General features: G+C 37.1%; 1 protein-coding gene across 2 annotated transcripts in view; it reads right to left on the bottom strand.

The window, feature by feature from the left end:
• The window catches only part of CMC1 (C-x(9)-C motif containing 1), a 63,410-nt gene that overhangs the window by 47,026 nt on the left and 1,432 nt on the right, over positions 1-14,952 (bottom strand). The gene's annotated exons all lie outside the window — the stretch shown is intronic.

Raw genomic sequence — 14,952 nt, 5'->3', positions numbered from 1 at the left:
GGGCGGTTGTGGGTGATCGGGCTGGTGGGGGGCAGGGCCATTGGGGGTAAGCAGACCAGCAGGGGGGCCAATTGGGGACAAGCAGGCCATCAGTGGGGGTCAGTTGGAGGTGATCAGGACAGTGGGGGGGGCAGTTTTGAGTGAGCAGGCCAGCAGGGGGACAGTTAGGGATGAGCAGGCCAGAGGGGAGGGAAGGTAGGGGCAAGCAGGCCAGCAGGGGGGGCAGTCTGGGGTGATCAGGCTGGCGGGCGGGCATTTGGGGACAAGCAGGCCGGCAGTGGGGGGAGGCAGTTGGGGGCAAGCAGGCCGGCAGGCAGAATGGTTAGAGGCAATCAGGCAGACAGGCAGGCAGGTGAGTGGTTAGGAGCCAGCAGTCCCGGATTGCGAGAGGGATGTCCGACTGCTGGTTTAGGCCCGATCCCTGTAAACTGGCAGTAGGACATCCTTCGAGGGGTCCCAAATTGGAGAGGGTGCAGACCAGGCTGAGGAACACACCCTCCCCCGTGCACGAATTTCGTGCACCGGGCCACTAGTATTTTAATATATATCAAAATCCAATAGAAATTTTTGGATATTAAAATAATTAACAGATAAAATCTAAACTATAAAAATAAGATAATTACAAACTAATAATAAAAAAGAGGTTCTCAGAATTTTAATAGACATTTTTCCATAACCATGAGAAAATAAATGGGAAAGCTCAATATAACTAGAAGGAGAAAAACATACATTGAAAGAAATAAAGCTTTATAGCATCCTTCAGAGGTAATAAAAGAGCATTATTAAAGTATATACACAAATCACACAAATCTTTTAAAAAATATATCAACAAATGTGAATTTTCATATTTGATATTAAAATGTGCTCAAATATTCAAGACATTTAAATATCTGCACAAAATAAACTCCATATTTACCATTTACTCAAGTCCAAGTTAAAGTTTTCGATAACGAAAAAGAAAAAATTTCCTCTTTCCAAACAGAAAGAGCCTAATGCTCTTACAAAGTATAGGACTTTGCACCACACACAGATTCCAACAGGAATCTCCTAGACCAGTGGTTCCCAAACTTATTTGGCCTACCGCCCCCTTTCCAGAAAAAATATTACTCAGCGCCCCCTGGAAATTAATTTTTTTTAAATTTTAATAGCAATTAAACAGAAAGATATATGCCCCCAAATGCACCTGTGGCCATCACCGCCCCCCTGGATCACTGCAGCGCCCACCAGGGGGCGGTAGCGCCCACTTTGGGAATCACTGTCCTAGACCTCAAGTGATGCAAAGCTGGGCACCATTTAGGCTAGAGAGCCAACAGTCAATGTGTTTCAAACTAGAAGAAGCATTCTCACCAATCCAGACAAAAAAGCCAATCAAAGATGCTAAACCTAAAAGAAAAAAATTTCAAGATCACATCCTGAAAGCATAAAGATTTTTTTTAGTGTGATTTTTTTTCTTTTTCTCTTTTTTTTATTGATTAAGGTATTACATATGTGTCCTTGTTCCCCCATTGCTCCCCCACCTCCCTCATGCCCTCACCCCCTATTGTCTGTGTCCATTGGTTAGGCTTATATGCATTCATACAAGTCCTTTGGTTGATCTCTCCTCCTTACCCCCACCCTCCCCTACCTTCCCTCTGAGGTTTGACGGTCTGATCAATGCTTCTCTGTCTCTGGATCTGTTTTTGTTCATCAGCATAAATATTTATATTGTAGAACCTCTTCTCTGTCATTGTAATTGGAGTTCACTTGTGTTCATCTCTTACACATAGGCTTGATCAGCGGTCCTCAATCCTTGCTATACATCAGAATTACCTGATGTATAATTCAGGTTCCCTTCCACAAAGAAAGGTCTGTACTGAATTTTGGCAGAAGAGGGGAGGGATCTGACATAAAAGTACTATACAGAGATAACATTGAGGAGACAAAAGAGTACTAGAAAAGAATTTGTAGATGGTCGCCAAGTAATTCTTGAGAATATGTTGATAGTTTTATTATTCTGCCAGGTACTCTGGCTTTAAAAACAAACCCCCAAAAGGATGTTTAATTCACCTGTATTTAGGTTGCAAAAGTGAGATGTGCTCACTTGTAATAAATAGTCAAAATCAGCTTGCTGTTGACGAGTCACACTGTACCAGAAAATGAAAAACAGAGCTCCTCTATTCAGATCCACCCCTCCCAGAAAAGATCTCATTAAATTTCTTTGACATGTGCTGTGTTAAAATGGAACCCCTAGAGGGCAACTGAGCTTCAATTTTTACTTCATAGTATACTTCAGTTCCTCAGTTTATAGACACCATGACCTATTTCCTTTTATCTTGGAACTTTTCCTTCAAAACAAAAAGGGAATAAATGAAAAGAAGAAAACTGATATATCCCACCCACTAATAAAAAATATTAAGGAATGTGTTAACAGTGACAATTCAAAGATCAAGAATATGGCATATTCTTTATAGGCATATTCCTGAATAACACACATAATAAATGAGTAACTGAAAATTAACACTCTCAGTGGGAACCATGTAGAAGATAGGAAAGACATACTTAACCAGTCTATTTAATATAAGTGCTTTGCATAACTTTACATTTATTAAATGGCATGTTAAAATGGGAAAAAAGGTGAAGAATCCAATCTCAATAACAATTAACCCTACATAAACTACCCAATATAACCCACTATAGGAAAATCAATGTTCCTTCAAGGTCAAAAATATGAAGAGGCATCTAAGTTAACTCTAAATCATGATGTACAAATGTTGATATTCAATTAGGCCCTCTCAAAATACTTATATAGCAAAAAAAAGAGTTGTTATATCAATGTTAGCAAGACCACTAACCTATACAACTCAACAACATCATATTTAAATCAGCATTTCCTTAGTGACACTCAAAAACTGAGCATATACAAGTCTAATATGTATATACCGCCAGAGTAACACAATAGAATGAGCTGGGAATTTACCTGGGTGATATGCAGGATTATTATGATGAATTGATAATTTGATAAATCATGACGTTTTCTTTTCATCCAAATAAGATTTCTAAAAGATCCACTTTCATGTTTGTATACATATGGTACACTGTAATATGTACTCGCTAACTGGGACAAAATCTTAACTGAACCCATAAAACAGTTTTGAAATAAATGTGTCACCACAGGAGGCCTTCCTTCCCAATAGGGCATGTCACCTGAGGCTCTTTATCTACTGTGCTCAGCACCAGAACCACCACCTTGGGGAGGGCAAAGAATACACTAATGTGCTGGTCAAAGACTTTTTCTCTGTCATAACTTTCTTCACTAAACTTGTAAACTAAGCATTCACATTACATCCTGTGGACTCAGGGATCGAAAACGATCACAAACCAATCTCTGCTGATGATTAGAACCTATATATGAAATTTGACAACCCAAACCATGTGATGATAGAACACAGAAGAGAAAGGCTACTGAAGAGGATGAAGTTTGTGTGCCATGCACGAGGTTACTAATTTTCAGAACAGGAAAAGGGGAAGTGAAGTAGACATATCATTTATAGGGGAACACAAGGATCAAGGTTTAATACTATAAGAGCATACTTAAGTTCATTATTTCCTAAGAGTTTGCTAAGAATCTCTGGCCCACTGGGAAAAAACTTGAAGGCTGGCATAGATAATTTGGGATAATTTTGTGCCTTTGGCTAATCCCTTGTTTCGCAAACCTTGGTTGCATATTCAACTCACCTTGGGAGCTTATGGAAAAAAACAAACGAACGAAAAATACCTTTCTTTGTGGAAGGGAGCCTGAATTATGCACCAGATAATTCTGATGTATAGCAAGGACTGAGGACCGCTGGTCTAGCCTATGTGTGAGAGATGAACATCAAATGCACTCCAATTATAATGACAGAGAAGAGGTTCTACAATAAAAATATGATTTGAATTTCATCATCTGAATAAATCTTACCAGGGGAAATGTGGAAGGAACAGGTAATACAGAAGAAATTGCATGAATCCTTTGTCACTGAGCATTGAGTAATTATGTCCACTCTAACAATCATGGGGACTAACAAAACTAAAGAGTTCCTTAATAAATCAACAATATGTATGTTGAACATTTGGTCTCCTGAGGCCAAAATAAGAGAAAAACAAACTTTCAATTTTTCACACTAGCACATCAAAAAGTATGGTTAGTCAAACCTTCTATAGGATCATAAATTCAACTTTTCAAAAGTTTAAAGTTTATGAGCTAGGTATAAAATAAATCTATGGGAGATATGCCAGGCACAGAATAGGATGCAACATATCTTAAACTTGAATTTGTACCCTGTACTGACATAATTTAGGGTTCAATGACTGTCTAGCTCCCTTGAAAGTGAGTATGAAATTTCCAAATATGGTCTTGACTCTTCTAGGATGGTCTAGAGTTCAGTTTGTATATTTGAGTGATGAGAAAAGTAATCAAAGGCTGCAGCTGCATTAATCTGCACTGAGTTGGAACAGAATTGCCACTACTAATCATAAAGGCATCCTCCAGCACAATAAAGGGCTACTGTCAGAATGGAAATATCACCTGAGCTCAAGGATCCAATAGGCTTAGAAAGACAACTGAAAGTGAGACAATATATTTTTCAAAGAGAACTGGATTCTAGTCATGTGTTTGATATTAACCCATGGTTTGACTGGAGGCTAATCAATGAAGAATTTTGGGAAAGAAGACAGATTTTGGCAAGTTCTTTGGCAACCTCGCTGTCTAGGGAGGTGTAAGTGTGGGGATGAACTACAGAAATACTTGGTAATAAAACATGGTGAAGTTCAGAAAGTTAAGAGGAAGCTAAACTTGTGTGTGATGACCTGGGAACCTTGTATAACGTTAATGTGTCCTAGTAAGTCAAATTCAATAAGGTTTTTCTCAAGCTTTGCTAGCAGAGATATTTAAAGTAAGCAAAGACATCTAATAATATGGATTCAGAGTTAAATTTGTGCTGTGGTTTTGAATTTGAACATCATTATAACCAGTTTTAGGGTTACGGTGAGGAATCAAAAGGATAAAAAGAATCATTGTAAACAGATTATTCATTAATGCCTTTTAAAGGTATGAGCACAGGTATTACATTAAAACTAGAGGCCTGGTGCATGAAATTCGTGCGGGGGTGGGGGGTGTCCCTCAGCCCAGCCTGTGCCCTCTAGCAGTCCGGGAGCCCTTGGGGGATGTCCAACTGACAGCTTAGGGGGATGTCTGCCAGCCGTGTTTCTTGCTCTGGAAATGTTCTCTCTCCCACTTCTCTCTCCTTCTCGCAGTCCAGGACCCCTCGCTCCTTACTGCCCACCTGCTCGCTGCTCCTTAGTGCTGCTGCGTCCCACCACTGCTGCTGAGCTCACCAGCTGTGAGCCCAGCTTCTGGCTGAGTGGCGCTCCTCCTGTGGGAGTGCACTGACCACCAGGGGGAAGCTCCTGTGTTGAGCGTCTGCCCCCTGGTGGTCAGTGCACATCATAGCGACCAGTCGTTCTGGTTGTTCCACCGTAAGGGCTGCTTAGGCTTTTATTATATAGAAGAAGATGCAGAATAAAACTACTGGTATTGATTGGGGGGTGAGGGGAGGGAGAAGCACACTGACACTGAACTTTCAGATTATGTAAGCAGAAGTCAATTGCCATTTAAATTCAGAGAATAAACCATAAACTACTATTTAGCTATTTAGCCATTCTTAGACCAAAGAGGTTTTTCTTCAGCTTTGGAAACGGAAAATAAAGTAAACTGTTAGATTTAAAAATCTGACAAATCCAGCTAATCAATTTCTCTAGAAAAGATAATCCTATATAATAAAAGGCTAATATGCAAACTGTCCCCTTGACCGGGAGTTCAACCAGGAGTTCGACCAGGGGACAGGTCTGGCCAGCCAATCACCTGCGGCCCCTCCCCCCGACTGGCCGCGACCCCTACCCCTGGCCAGCCCTGCCCCTGATCGGCCCCCTCACCCCGATCAAGGGCAGGGCTGGTTGGCCAACTGCCTGCAGCCCCTCCCCACAGCCAGCCCCACCCCCAACCAGCCCCCCCTCCCCAATCGGGGGTGGGGCCGGCCAGCCAACCACCTGTGGCCCTTCCCTATGGCTGGCCTGGCCCGATTGGAGTGGGCCGGCCAGACCCCACCCACGCACGAATTCCTGCACTGGGCCTCTAGTGAATAATATACGCCTAAGGACACCTGTAAGAATGAAAGAAAGACTGTCACAGTTAACTATGTAGAAATACTACACTGCAGTTAATGCTCATCCTCACACAGCAGCATGACACTTCATAAATGCCAGAGGTTATGCCACTGCAGTCTGAAAAGAGTGTCCCTCCATCTCTGGCAAACACACATCATTGCCTGTCAAGTTCATGAACAGCTTCTAGTTTAAAAGAATGCCAACATTTAGAAATGAAAATAGTCCATTTGTTTTGTGTTCTATTTCAGAATTAATCTTTCAATTCTGCTTGTATAAAGTTTGAATTCTTTCTCCTCTTGAGAGATATGTGGGCTATTTTCACTTTCTGAATATTATGAAAAAACTACTATATGTTGGCTCATTGGGCAGGTGTGTGTTTAGGGAATCCTGTCAGAGTTTTAATTGTAGCCATTCTGGCCGGTAGGCAATTCCAATTACATAAAAGTTACCTGTATGTTATTGTTCTATAGGTCCCTGAGATTCTGTTCATATTTTAAACCTTTTTGCCCCGTTCTTAGATTGAGTATTTCTATTGATCTTTCTTTAGGTTCATGACTCCTGTCATTTTCATTCTGAAGTTTTTATGTCAGATTTTTTTTTCAGTTCTAGAATTTCAATTTGGGTCTTTTTTATTGTTTTGAAATATCTGTTAAGATTTCTTGTCTTTTTATTCATTACAATCATACTTTCCCTTATATTCTTAAGCAATTATAACAGCTTATTTAAAATCCTTGTCTGCTAATTCCAACATCTTAGTTATCTTGAGATTGGCATCCCTTGATTTCTATTGAAAATAGGTCTTATTTTCCTGTTTCTGTACACACTGAATAAATTAGCATTGCATCATGAATATTGTGAATAATACGTAAAAAGTTTGAATTCTGTTCTGTTTCTCTAAAAACATTTTTTTCTTTCATATTTATTTAAGCAGTCAATTTTCTTTGAACCGAAACTGCAGACCCATCTCCCTACAACAAGCATGTCAAACTTGTGGCCCACAGGCCGCATGCGGCCCACACAAATATTTTTTTGGCCCAGCCAATATAACAGTATGTAAGAAACATTTTAATAAAAATTTTGTAACTTAAATTTTTACAATATCCTGTTACACATAATTATTATTAATGAACTACAACGTTCACTAATGACTGATTACTATAATTGTGTTGCGTTCATTTCCCTTACGCGCCTTACACACAGGTGCACCATTTCTTTCCACTAATACTAGCAGCGAATATTTTAGCAGCCGAATGCCATGTCATTAGTCTTGGACTGACTTGTTCAGTGTACACAACAGGAAATATTTCACTTTTGGAGAACAAGAAAAATTGGTTTATTTGCGTTACGCTTATTAATTTGTGCAGTTATTCAGTGTCTGGTAAGTTAATGTTCAAGAAAAAAATATTAATTTTTATTAAAATGTTCTATTATTTTATGTTAACGATTACTCATTTATTTCAGCCCTTTGTATTCAGCATTTCTCTATCAAAATAAAAGTACGTTTCTATGAAAATTGAAGTTTTTGTTTTTTTGCAGCCCAAATAAACTTAAACCTTGTTTATTTGGCCCATGTTAGCCTTTGAGTTTGACATGCTTGCCCTACAATGTACAGTGGGTAGCAGCTCAAATTTTGGTTCAGTTTCTAGCCTTAAATGAGCTGCTTGGGATTTGCCCCATATGGAATTTAGAACTGAGCCAGAGATATAGGATTTTATGCACAGAATTTGAGGCTCCTCTTTTCTGGCTGTCTCCCTGTTGGGATTTGTGCTCTTCCCTTCCCCTCACCCCACCATACCACACATAAATACAAACTTCCCAGGGCCTACAGTTATACAAACCTTGTGCCGGTTCTTCAAACTAACAAGACCAAAGAGTTTTTGTCGTTGTTTTGATCAGAGTCTTAGCCACTCAACAGGACAAGTGTAATGAGAGCTATTAGGCCATGCCAGAAGTTGAAACTTTCCATTATGAATTTTAAATGCCATCAAGTTTATAGGTTACTATAGTAGTATATAGAGAGTGGCCTGCAATTAACCCACTGAAGTTAGAGCAAATATTTTTCATTTTTAATAATATGTATTAAAAAGAAATTTTGTGTCCTTTGCTCATTTTCTAAACTGGATATTCATCAATTTCTTATTGATAGTAAGTCTTTCTATACTAAGGATATCTCACTAACATTAGAAATATATTTTCCTAGTCTGTAATCCTTCTTTCAATTATTTTATAGCATGTGACATACAGAAAAATTTCCTTTTTCTATATTTAGTTTTTATATAATAAAATATAACATTTGATTCTTTATAGTTTTATTTTTTAAAGAAATATATGTTCATTATGAAGCATTTTTAAAAATCTGTAAAAATCACTCATTATCCTTTTTCCTCCCATATTTCTTTATAGTTGTTTTAAAAACTCTAGTATACTTCCAATAATTTGAAGACTGTTTAACATTATCCACTGAAGTTGAGATTATATATATCATGTGACCCAGAAATCCCATATGGCATATGGGTACCCAAGGACATAAACAAAAATGTTTGTATAAAAACCAGAAATGAACTAAAATTCATCCCAGTAGAATGGGTAAATAAAGAATAGCACATTCATATAGTGGTACTATATGACAATGAAAATGAAGTAACTATTATTACATGCAAAAACATGGATAAACCTAACAAACATAATGTTGCGTAAAGAAATCAGACCCAAAAGAGCACATACTGTATGATTCCATTAAAATTAAAAAACAGGCAAACTAATCTATGCAGTTTGCAATCAAAATGGTGGTTACTTATGGAGAGAAAGAAAAGGACAGTGATTGGGAAAGAGCACAAAGAAGGCTGGCTTCTGGTAACTTCTATTTCTTGACTTCAATGGTGGTACAAATATATGTTTACTCTGTCATAATTCATCAACTCATCACTTATAATTTGTACATGCAGAAATAAAAAAGTTTATTTAAAGAAAGTGATGTTTTCATTTTGGCAAATATGAAAAAACTATACATAGGAAAAGAAATAATCTATGATTTACCTTTTTTCTTCCCATATTTCCGGATATTTATTATTAAATTTTGAAGGTGTTTATTTTTCCTACATATATCCATCACTTTGTCATCATTGGGATTATACCATGTACATGATTTTATAGCATGCTTTTAAAAACAGCATATGAACATGTTCACATTTAATGATCCTTCATAAAATCAAGTATTAATTACTACATATTTTATTGAATGACTTTTTTCATATGAAGATATAAGGTAATGAAAATTAAGAAAAATAAATTTCGGTAAAAAGTAAACATCAAAGTAGATATTGCTAAATTACAAATTATAAAATTAAACATTTAAGTTCAACACATAACTCAAATTATTATGCTATGTGGGTGTGACTGCACTTTTAATGAGTTAATGGTCTGTAGCTTGTTTATGTAGAGCCACAGACCCAAAATTTGGGGAGTGTTCCCCCCACTCCCTATTTCAGAGAAGTGGCTCGCTGTGCCTAAACTGTTTGTGCAAACCATATGGTTATGCTGCACACCTGCTTTCCTTCTGGGATTCTGAAACTCTGGGACATGCTAGGCAGAGGCTGCCCATGTGACCAACTCCAGTAAAAACTCTGAGGACTGAGTCTCTGAGTTTCCCTGGTGGACAACATTTCATGCGTTATCACAACTCACTGCTGAAGAAATAAGGACATCCTGAGTGACTCTACTTGGAGAGGACTCTTGGAAGCCTGAGCCTCGTTTCCTCTGGACTTCATCCCATGTGCCTTTTCCCTTTGCTGGTTTTGCTTGTATCCTTTTGCTTAAATAAATCTTAGTCATGAGTCCTCCTAGCAAATCACCAAACCCAGAGCTGGTCTTGGGGACCCTGACACAGTCCAGTGTAGGTCCTAAGAAGAGGAAGTCTGCCATACACACACACACACACACACACACACACACACACATTTCTTAGAGTACATAACATACTCTGTATTTCTTAGAATACATACATAATATGTACTGTAACAGATACCATCATATTTGGTAATTTTATATATTATCATAATACATCCAAACCAGTCTAAAGATATGTTACATCTCCACTTCAGTGTTGGTTAACATTGGTGAACTGGTTAAATGGCAAAAATATATGTGGTAATGACAGTATTCAAACAACAAATGAAATCTTCAGCAGATTCAAGCAACACAGAGAGAAGATTACTTTGCTCATTTATAGCCTCCAATTGTTTTAATAATTTTTTGATAGTTCTCTGCCTGCAAACCTCTGAAAGACTGTCCTAAGCATTCTTAATTTGATTTTCTTTTTTGTCTATTCATGTATGTTTGGAATTTAGCAAAATGTAACATACTTCAGTTGTATCTGACAGATAGAAAAGAGTAGGCATTTTATCAAGCTTCTGTATTATTTAACTATAGCTCTTTGATGTTTCAAAAAAAACCAAATAATCCTTGCTTCCTTATCTACACTAATAAAAGAGAAACATGGTAATTGGCGTACGAGCTACCCTTCCCATTGGCTAATCAGCATATCCTTATGCAAATTAAATTCAAACAACAAATGAAATCTTCAGCAGATTCAAGCAACACAGAGAGAAGATTACTTTGCTCATTTATAGCCTCCAATTGTTTTAATAATTTTTTGATAGTTCTCTGCCTGCAAACCTCTGAAAGACTGTCCTAAGCATTCTTAATTTGATTTTCTTTTTTGTCTATTCATGTATGTTTGGAATTTAGCAAAATGTAACATACTTCAGTTGTATCTGACAGATAGAAAAGAGTAGGCATTTTATCAAGCTTCTGTATTATTTAACTATAGCTCTTTGATGTTTCAAAAAAAACCAAATAATCCTTGCTTCCTTATATTATATATAATTCCTTTAGAACCAAGCCCCACCTATTGGTCAGATGATCAATAACATGGCAACAGAAGAAAATGATATAAAAGAAACATTAAAACAATGAAAAGGCCCAAAGGAGGTAAGTAGGAGAATATAGCTAGGTTAAAGAAAGTTCCAGGCCATCCCTGATGACAATGTTCGTTTTTGGTCTTGATCTGTCATCACAAAAGAAAAAAAAAAGGTTCTTATTATTTTTAAAACAAACTTCATTCTTCAGCATAGAGACAATATCAGATGCCAACTATGCAATCCAAAAAAGCAAATATAATGAGGAACTTTTACAAAATACAGCAGTTCAGTGACTCTCTTAATGGAGGCTCTATTTCCAGAAGTGAAATTTATAATTATTAGAATGCATAATTTACCAATATACATGACAAAAAATATTTTTAAAATATTACTAACATAGAAAATATAAATCATTAAGTTAGCAAAGTGTCAAAACACATGGGATCCATGACTGGTTTGGCGTAGTGGATAGTGTCGGCCTGAGGACTGGGGGGGGTCCCTGGTTCAATTCCGGTCGGGGGCACATGCCCAGGTTTTGGGCTCAATCCTGGTGTGGGGCATGCAGGAGACAGCCAATCGATGATTCTCCCTCATCATTGATGTTTCGATCTCTCTCTCCCTCTCTGAAATCAATAAAAATATTTTTTAAAAAACACACACACATGGAAAAAGTCACAGAGTGGAAAGTAACCTCCAAAGGTCATCAACCACAAGTTGTTAACTCTCAGATCCAAGAAAAAAAAAAGATTCCACCATCATGCTTGGTGGAAGGGGACTTCTTTTTTGGCTTTTGAGAGGTGGAGACTATAAAAATTCAATGTAGAATTAGAATCATGTCATTGTAGATAAAAGTTAAATTTTATTGTACTGATGAGATATTCTAAATATTATCAGCTACTAAAGATCAATTTTATGTTTAAAACATAAGGTGAAATGTGCAACTCAGACTAAATCAGTGTATAATGAAAAACAATAGTGTATATATAGATAATGAAGGTATCATGGAAGCTGGTTAAATTTTATAATGAAGAGAAAGCTAGTAAGAATATAGCAAGCTGGCTGAAATTGATATTCATTAGGGTACTCTTCACATCAATAGGGAGCATTTGGACTCTGTGGTCTTTATCAGTGTCCCAGCTGGTAATGGTTGAAGGTTAATGCCTTACCCCATTCTGTTCAATTTTCTATCCTAATTAGCCCTCCAAATCTATAGCTGTGAGCACCAAGTGTCTGTGCTCAAAAGAAACTAATTAATGCTAGCAAATTAGATCAAGTCCAAAGATCCAACAGCCAAACTCTTAGTTAAATGCTCCTTGTTAATAGGAAGTGTAGCTGTCAATAACTGCTGTTGGTGACTATAATGAGGCATCTTGCTTTCATTGAAAGTGATTTCATTTCTCTTTGTCCCTCAAAAAGCTGTTCCATTCCCTTCACAAACCTAAGTTGCTGGCAGCCTGACCCAATTCTTATGATCAACTGGGTTGCAATGACATGAGAAAAAAAAAAAATCAAACAGAAAAGCTTTCCTACATAATCATGTTTCAGGCATTTAGCAGAAAGTCAGATCACTTATTAAAATTCCTATATCTTTATCTAAGAACTATACAATGCGTAATGCTTTTATATAAAATCTTGTAATTATTTAATAAAGCCAAGTTGATAAATAGTAAATAAATTACAATGGAAGTATCCTGATTCTAATTTGCATCTTGTTCAGTTTAAATGTAGCTGTTGCTCAGACGCTTAAGTAATACCAATGTATGTTCTTTCCTAATTCACAAGGTTAAACAGGAAGAATACTAAGGATTATTCCTTTATAAAGTAATCAATTTTAGATTGTAAAACACTGTTTTGGACCATATGGCCTAAAAAAATCAATGTATGATTATCTATAAAATTTCAATTGTTAAAAAATCAATTGTTATAACATATTCTAATAATTACAAATGCATTGAAATAACCCAAGTTTTAAGATGCTTTCAATCTTCAGAAGATTTTAAGTATGTTAATAAGAGAAACTGAACCATGTCAACAGCCTAAACAATGTAATTTATGAAGAAGCAAAAATTAAACATTTTTTTCTGTACCATTACAAAGTGGTAGTTGTGGAACACAAACAAATAAATGATTTAAACTTATACTCTCCTACATTTCAAAAACAAAGTTTCATCATCTACGAGTAAGAAAAGACAGTTCTAAAACCCAAAGCCACACAATCATTCTGCATTTTCATCTGAATCATGGGAGTAAAAAGTCAATCTATCACTCTAGATATCAAATTAATGTGTTACAAGACTGCATAAATACAACTCATATTTATAACTTTAGACCAGTAACTTATTAAATTTTCCTGGTAGTGAAAAGTTAACCCTAACACTATAACTTTATTATCCATTTTTAAGTTTTAACCTCCCTACCTGAATCAGGATGTATATGTATATGTATATGTATATGTGTATAAATGTGTGTGTGTATGTGTATGTATGTGTGTGTGTATATATATAATATATATGTTAAAGTTCTATGAGGCAAGTGGAGGATTAGCTCTTGAGACTATCAGCATAACTGCCAGTGCCAGATGTGCACTGAACCCTGCCTGTAGGTGCCAATGAGTTAATTTTCCCTGACACATGGGGGGGTGGGTGTAAAAGGAAAGTGCTCTGATTAAACAATTAATTCATAATGAAAGCACGAGTAATACCATAGAATGACACTAATAAATTATTGGTAATTTATAAACAAATTTATTTATAAACTAGATGCCCAGTGCATGAAATTCGTGCATGGGTAGGGTCTCTAGGCCTGGCTGGTGATCAGGGCCAATTGGGGCCTTCTGGATGACAGCTGGGGCCTCCCTTCCCCAGATGCCGGCCGGGGCCTTCCTTTGTTCTGCGCCACCCCCTGGTGATCAGCGCACGTCAAAGCAAGCAATAGAACTCCCGGTCTCCTGGTCTATCTCCCACAGGTTCACTTTGCATATTAGCCTTTTATATATATAGATGGATTTAATTTAAATCTAATTTATAAATGAAGTTAAACTGGAATATGTCCTAATAAGTCATATAAGAAACAGAAATGACCATCATACAATGTCAGTTCTGAGGAACTATTCTTTTTTACTGCCTCCATCCATTAATCGCAAAGGTCATTCTCTAAGGAGAGACATCAGAGGAAAAGAAATATTCCCAGCATCCAAAGTCCCAAAACTACAGTTGACCCAGCCTGGCTTCCCTGTAGAGAAACCTGTAGTGAAGTGGCAGCGCATCACTCTGCTAAGAATTACTGTGGTCCATCAATGAAGAAGACTACAGGGGAAAGTGAAGAAGGGGAGCCAGGAAAGTAGCCTACCTTAGCAAAATTTTACTACTTTTTCTTTTAGCTGACCATTCTAAGAGGTAGATTATTTTTAAAAGACATTTCTACAATAATACTGCCAACTGACTTTTTAATCATTTATAGCCTCATTTTTCACCTTCCACTGGTTTGCTTACATTTTTTACCATGTTACATATTAATCAACAATACAGCTCTAGGTTTATAGAGTATAGCAATATTCTATTAAAAATATTTTAAAACATTCTCCAAAGAAAACATACGTATGTGGGTGCGTAGTACATCCATTTTCAGGAGTGGGAAATGTCTGGCCCAAGGGCCATATAAGGCCAGTGAAATCATTTAGTTTGGCCCTGCCGAGGCATTGGGGGTGAGGTAATTAAATGTTTGACCAAATATAGCAGGCTAATGTTTAAGTTGATAATTTTGTATGGCCTGAGAATCTATAATAAAGGCAGCATAATATGCTAATTAGACCAGACAGCCAAACATCCTTCCGGACAACCTTCTGGATGAAGCC

Source organism: Myotis brandtii, unplaced genomic scaffold, assembly GCF_000412655.1.
Source record: "Myotis brandtii unplaced genomic scaffold, ASM41265v1 scaffold54, whole genome shotgun sequence".
Taxonomy (NCBI): domain Eukaryota; kingdom Metazoa; phylum Chordata; class Mammalia; order Chiroptera; family Vespertilionidae; genus Myotis; species Myotis brandtii.
Note: the sequence above shows the minus strand (reverse complement) of the source record. Positions and strands in the feature narration are given on the sequence as shown.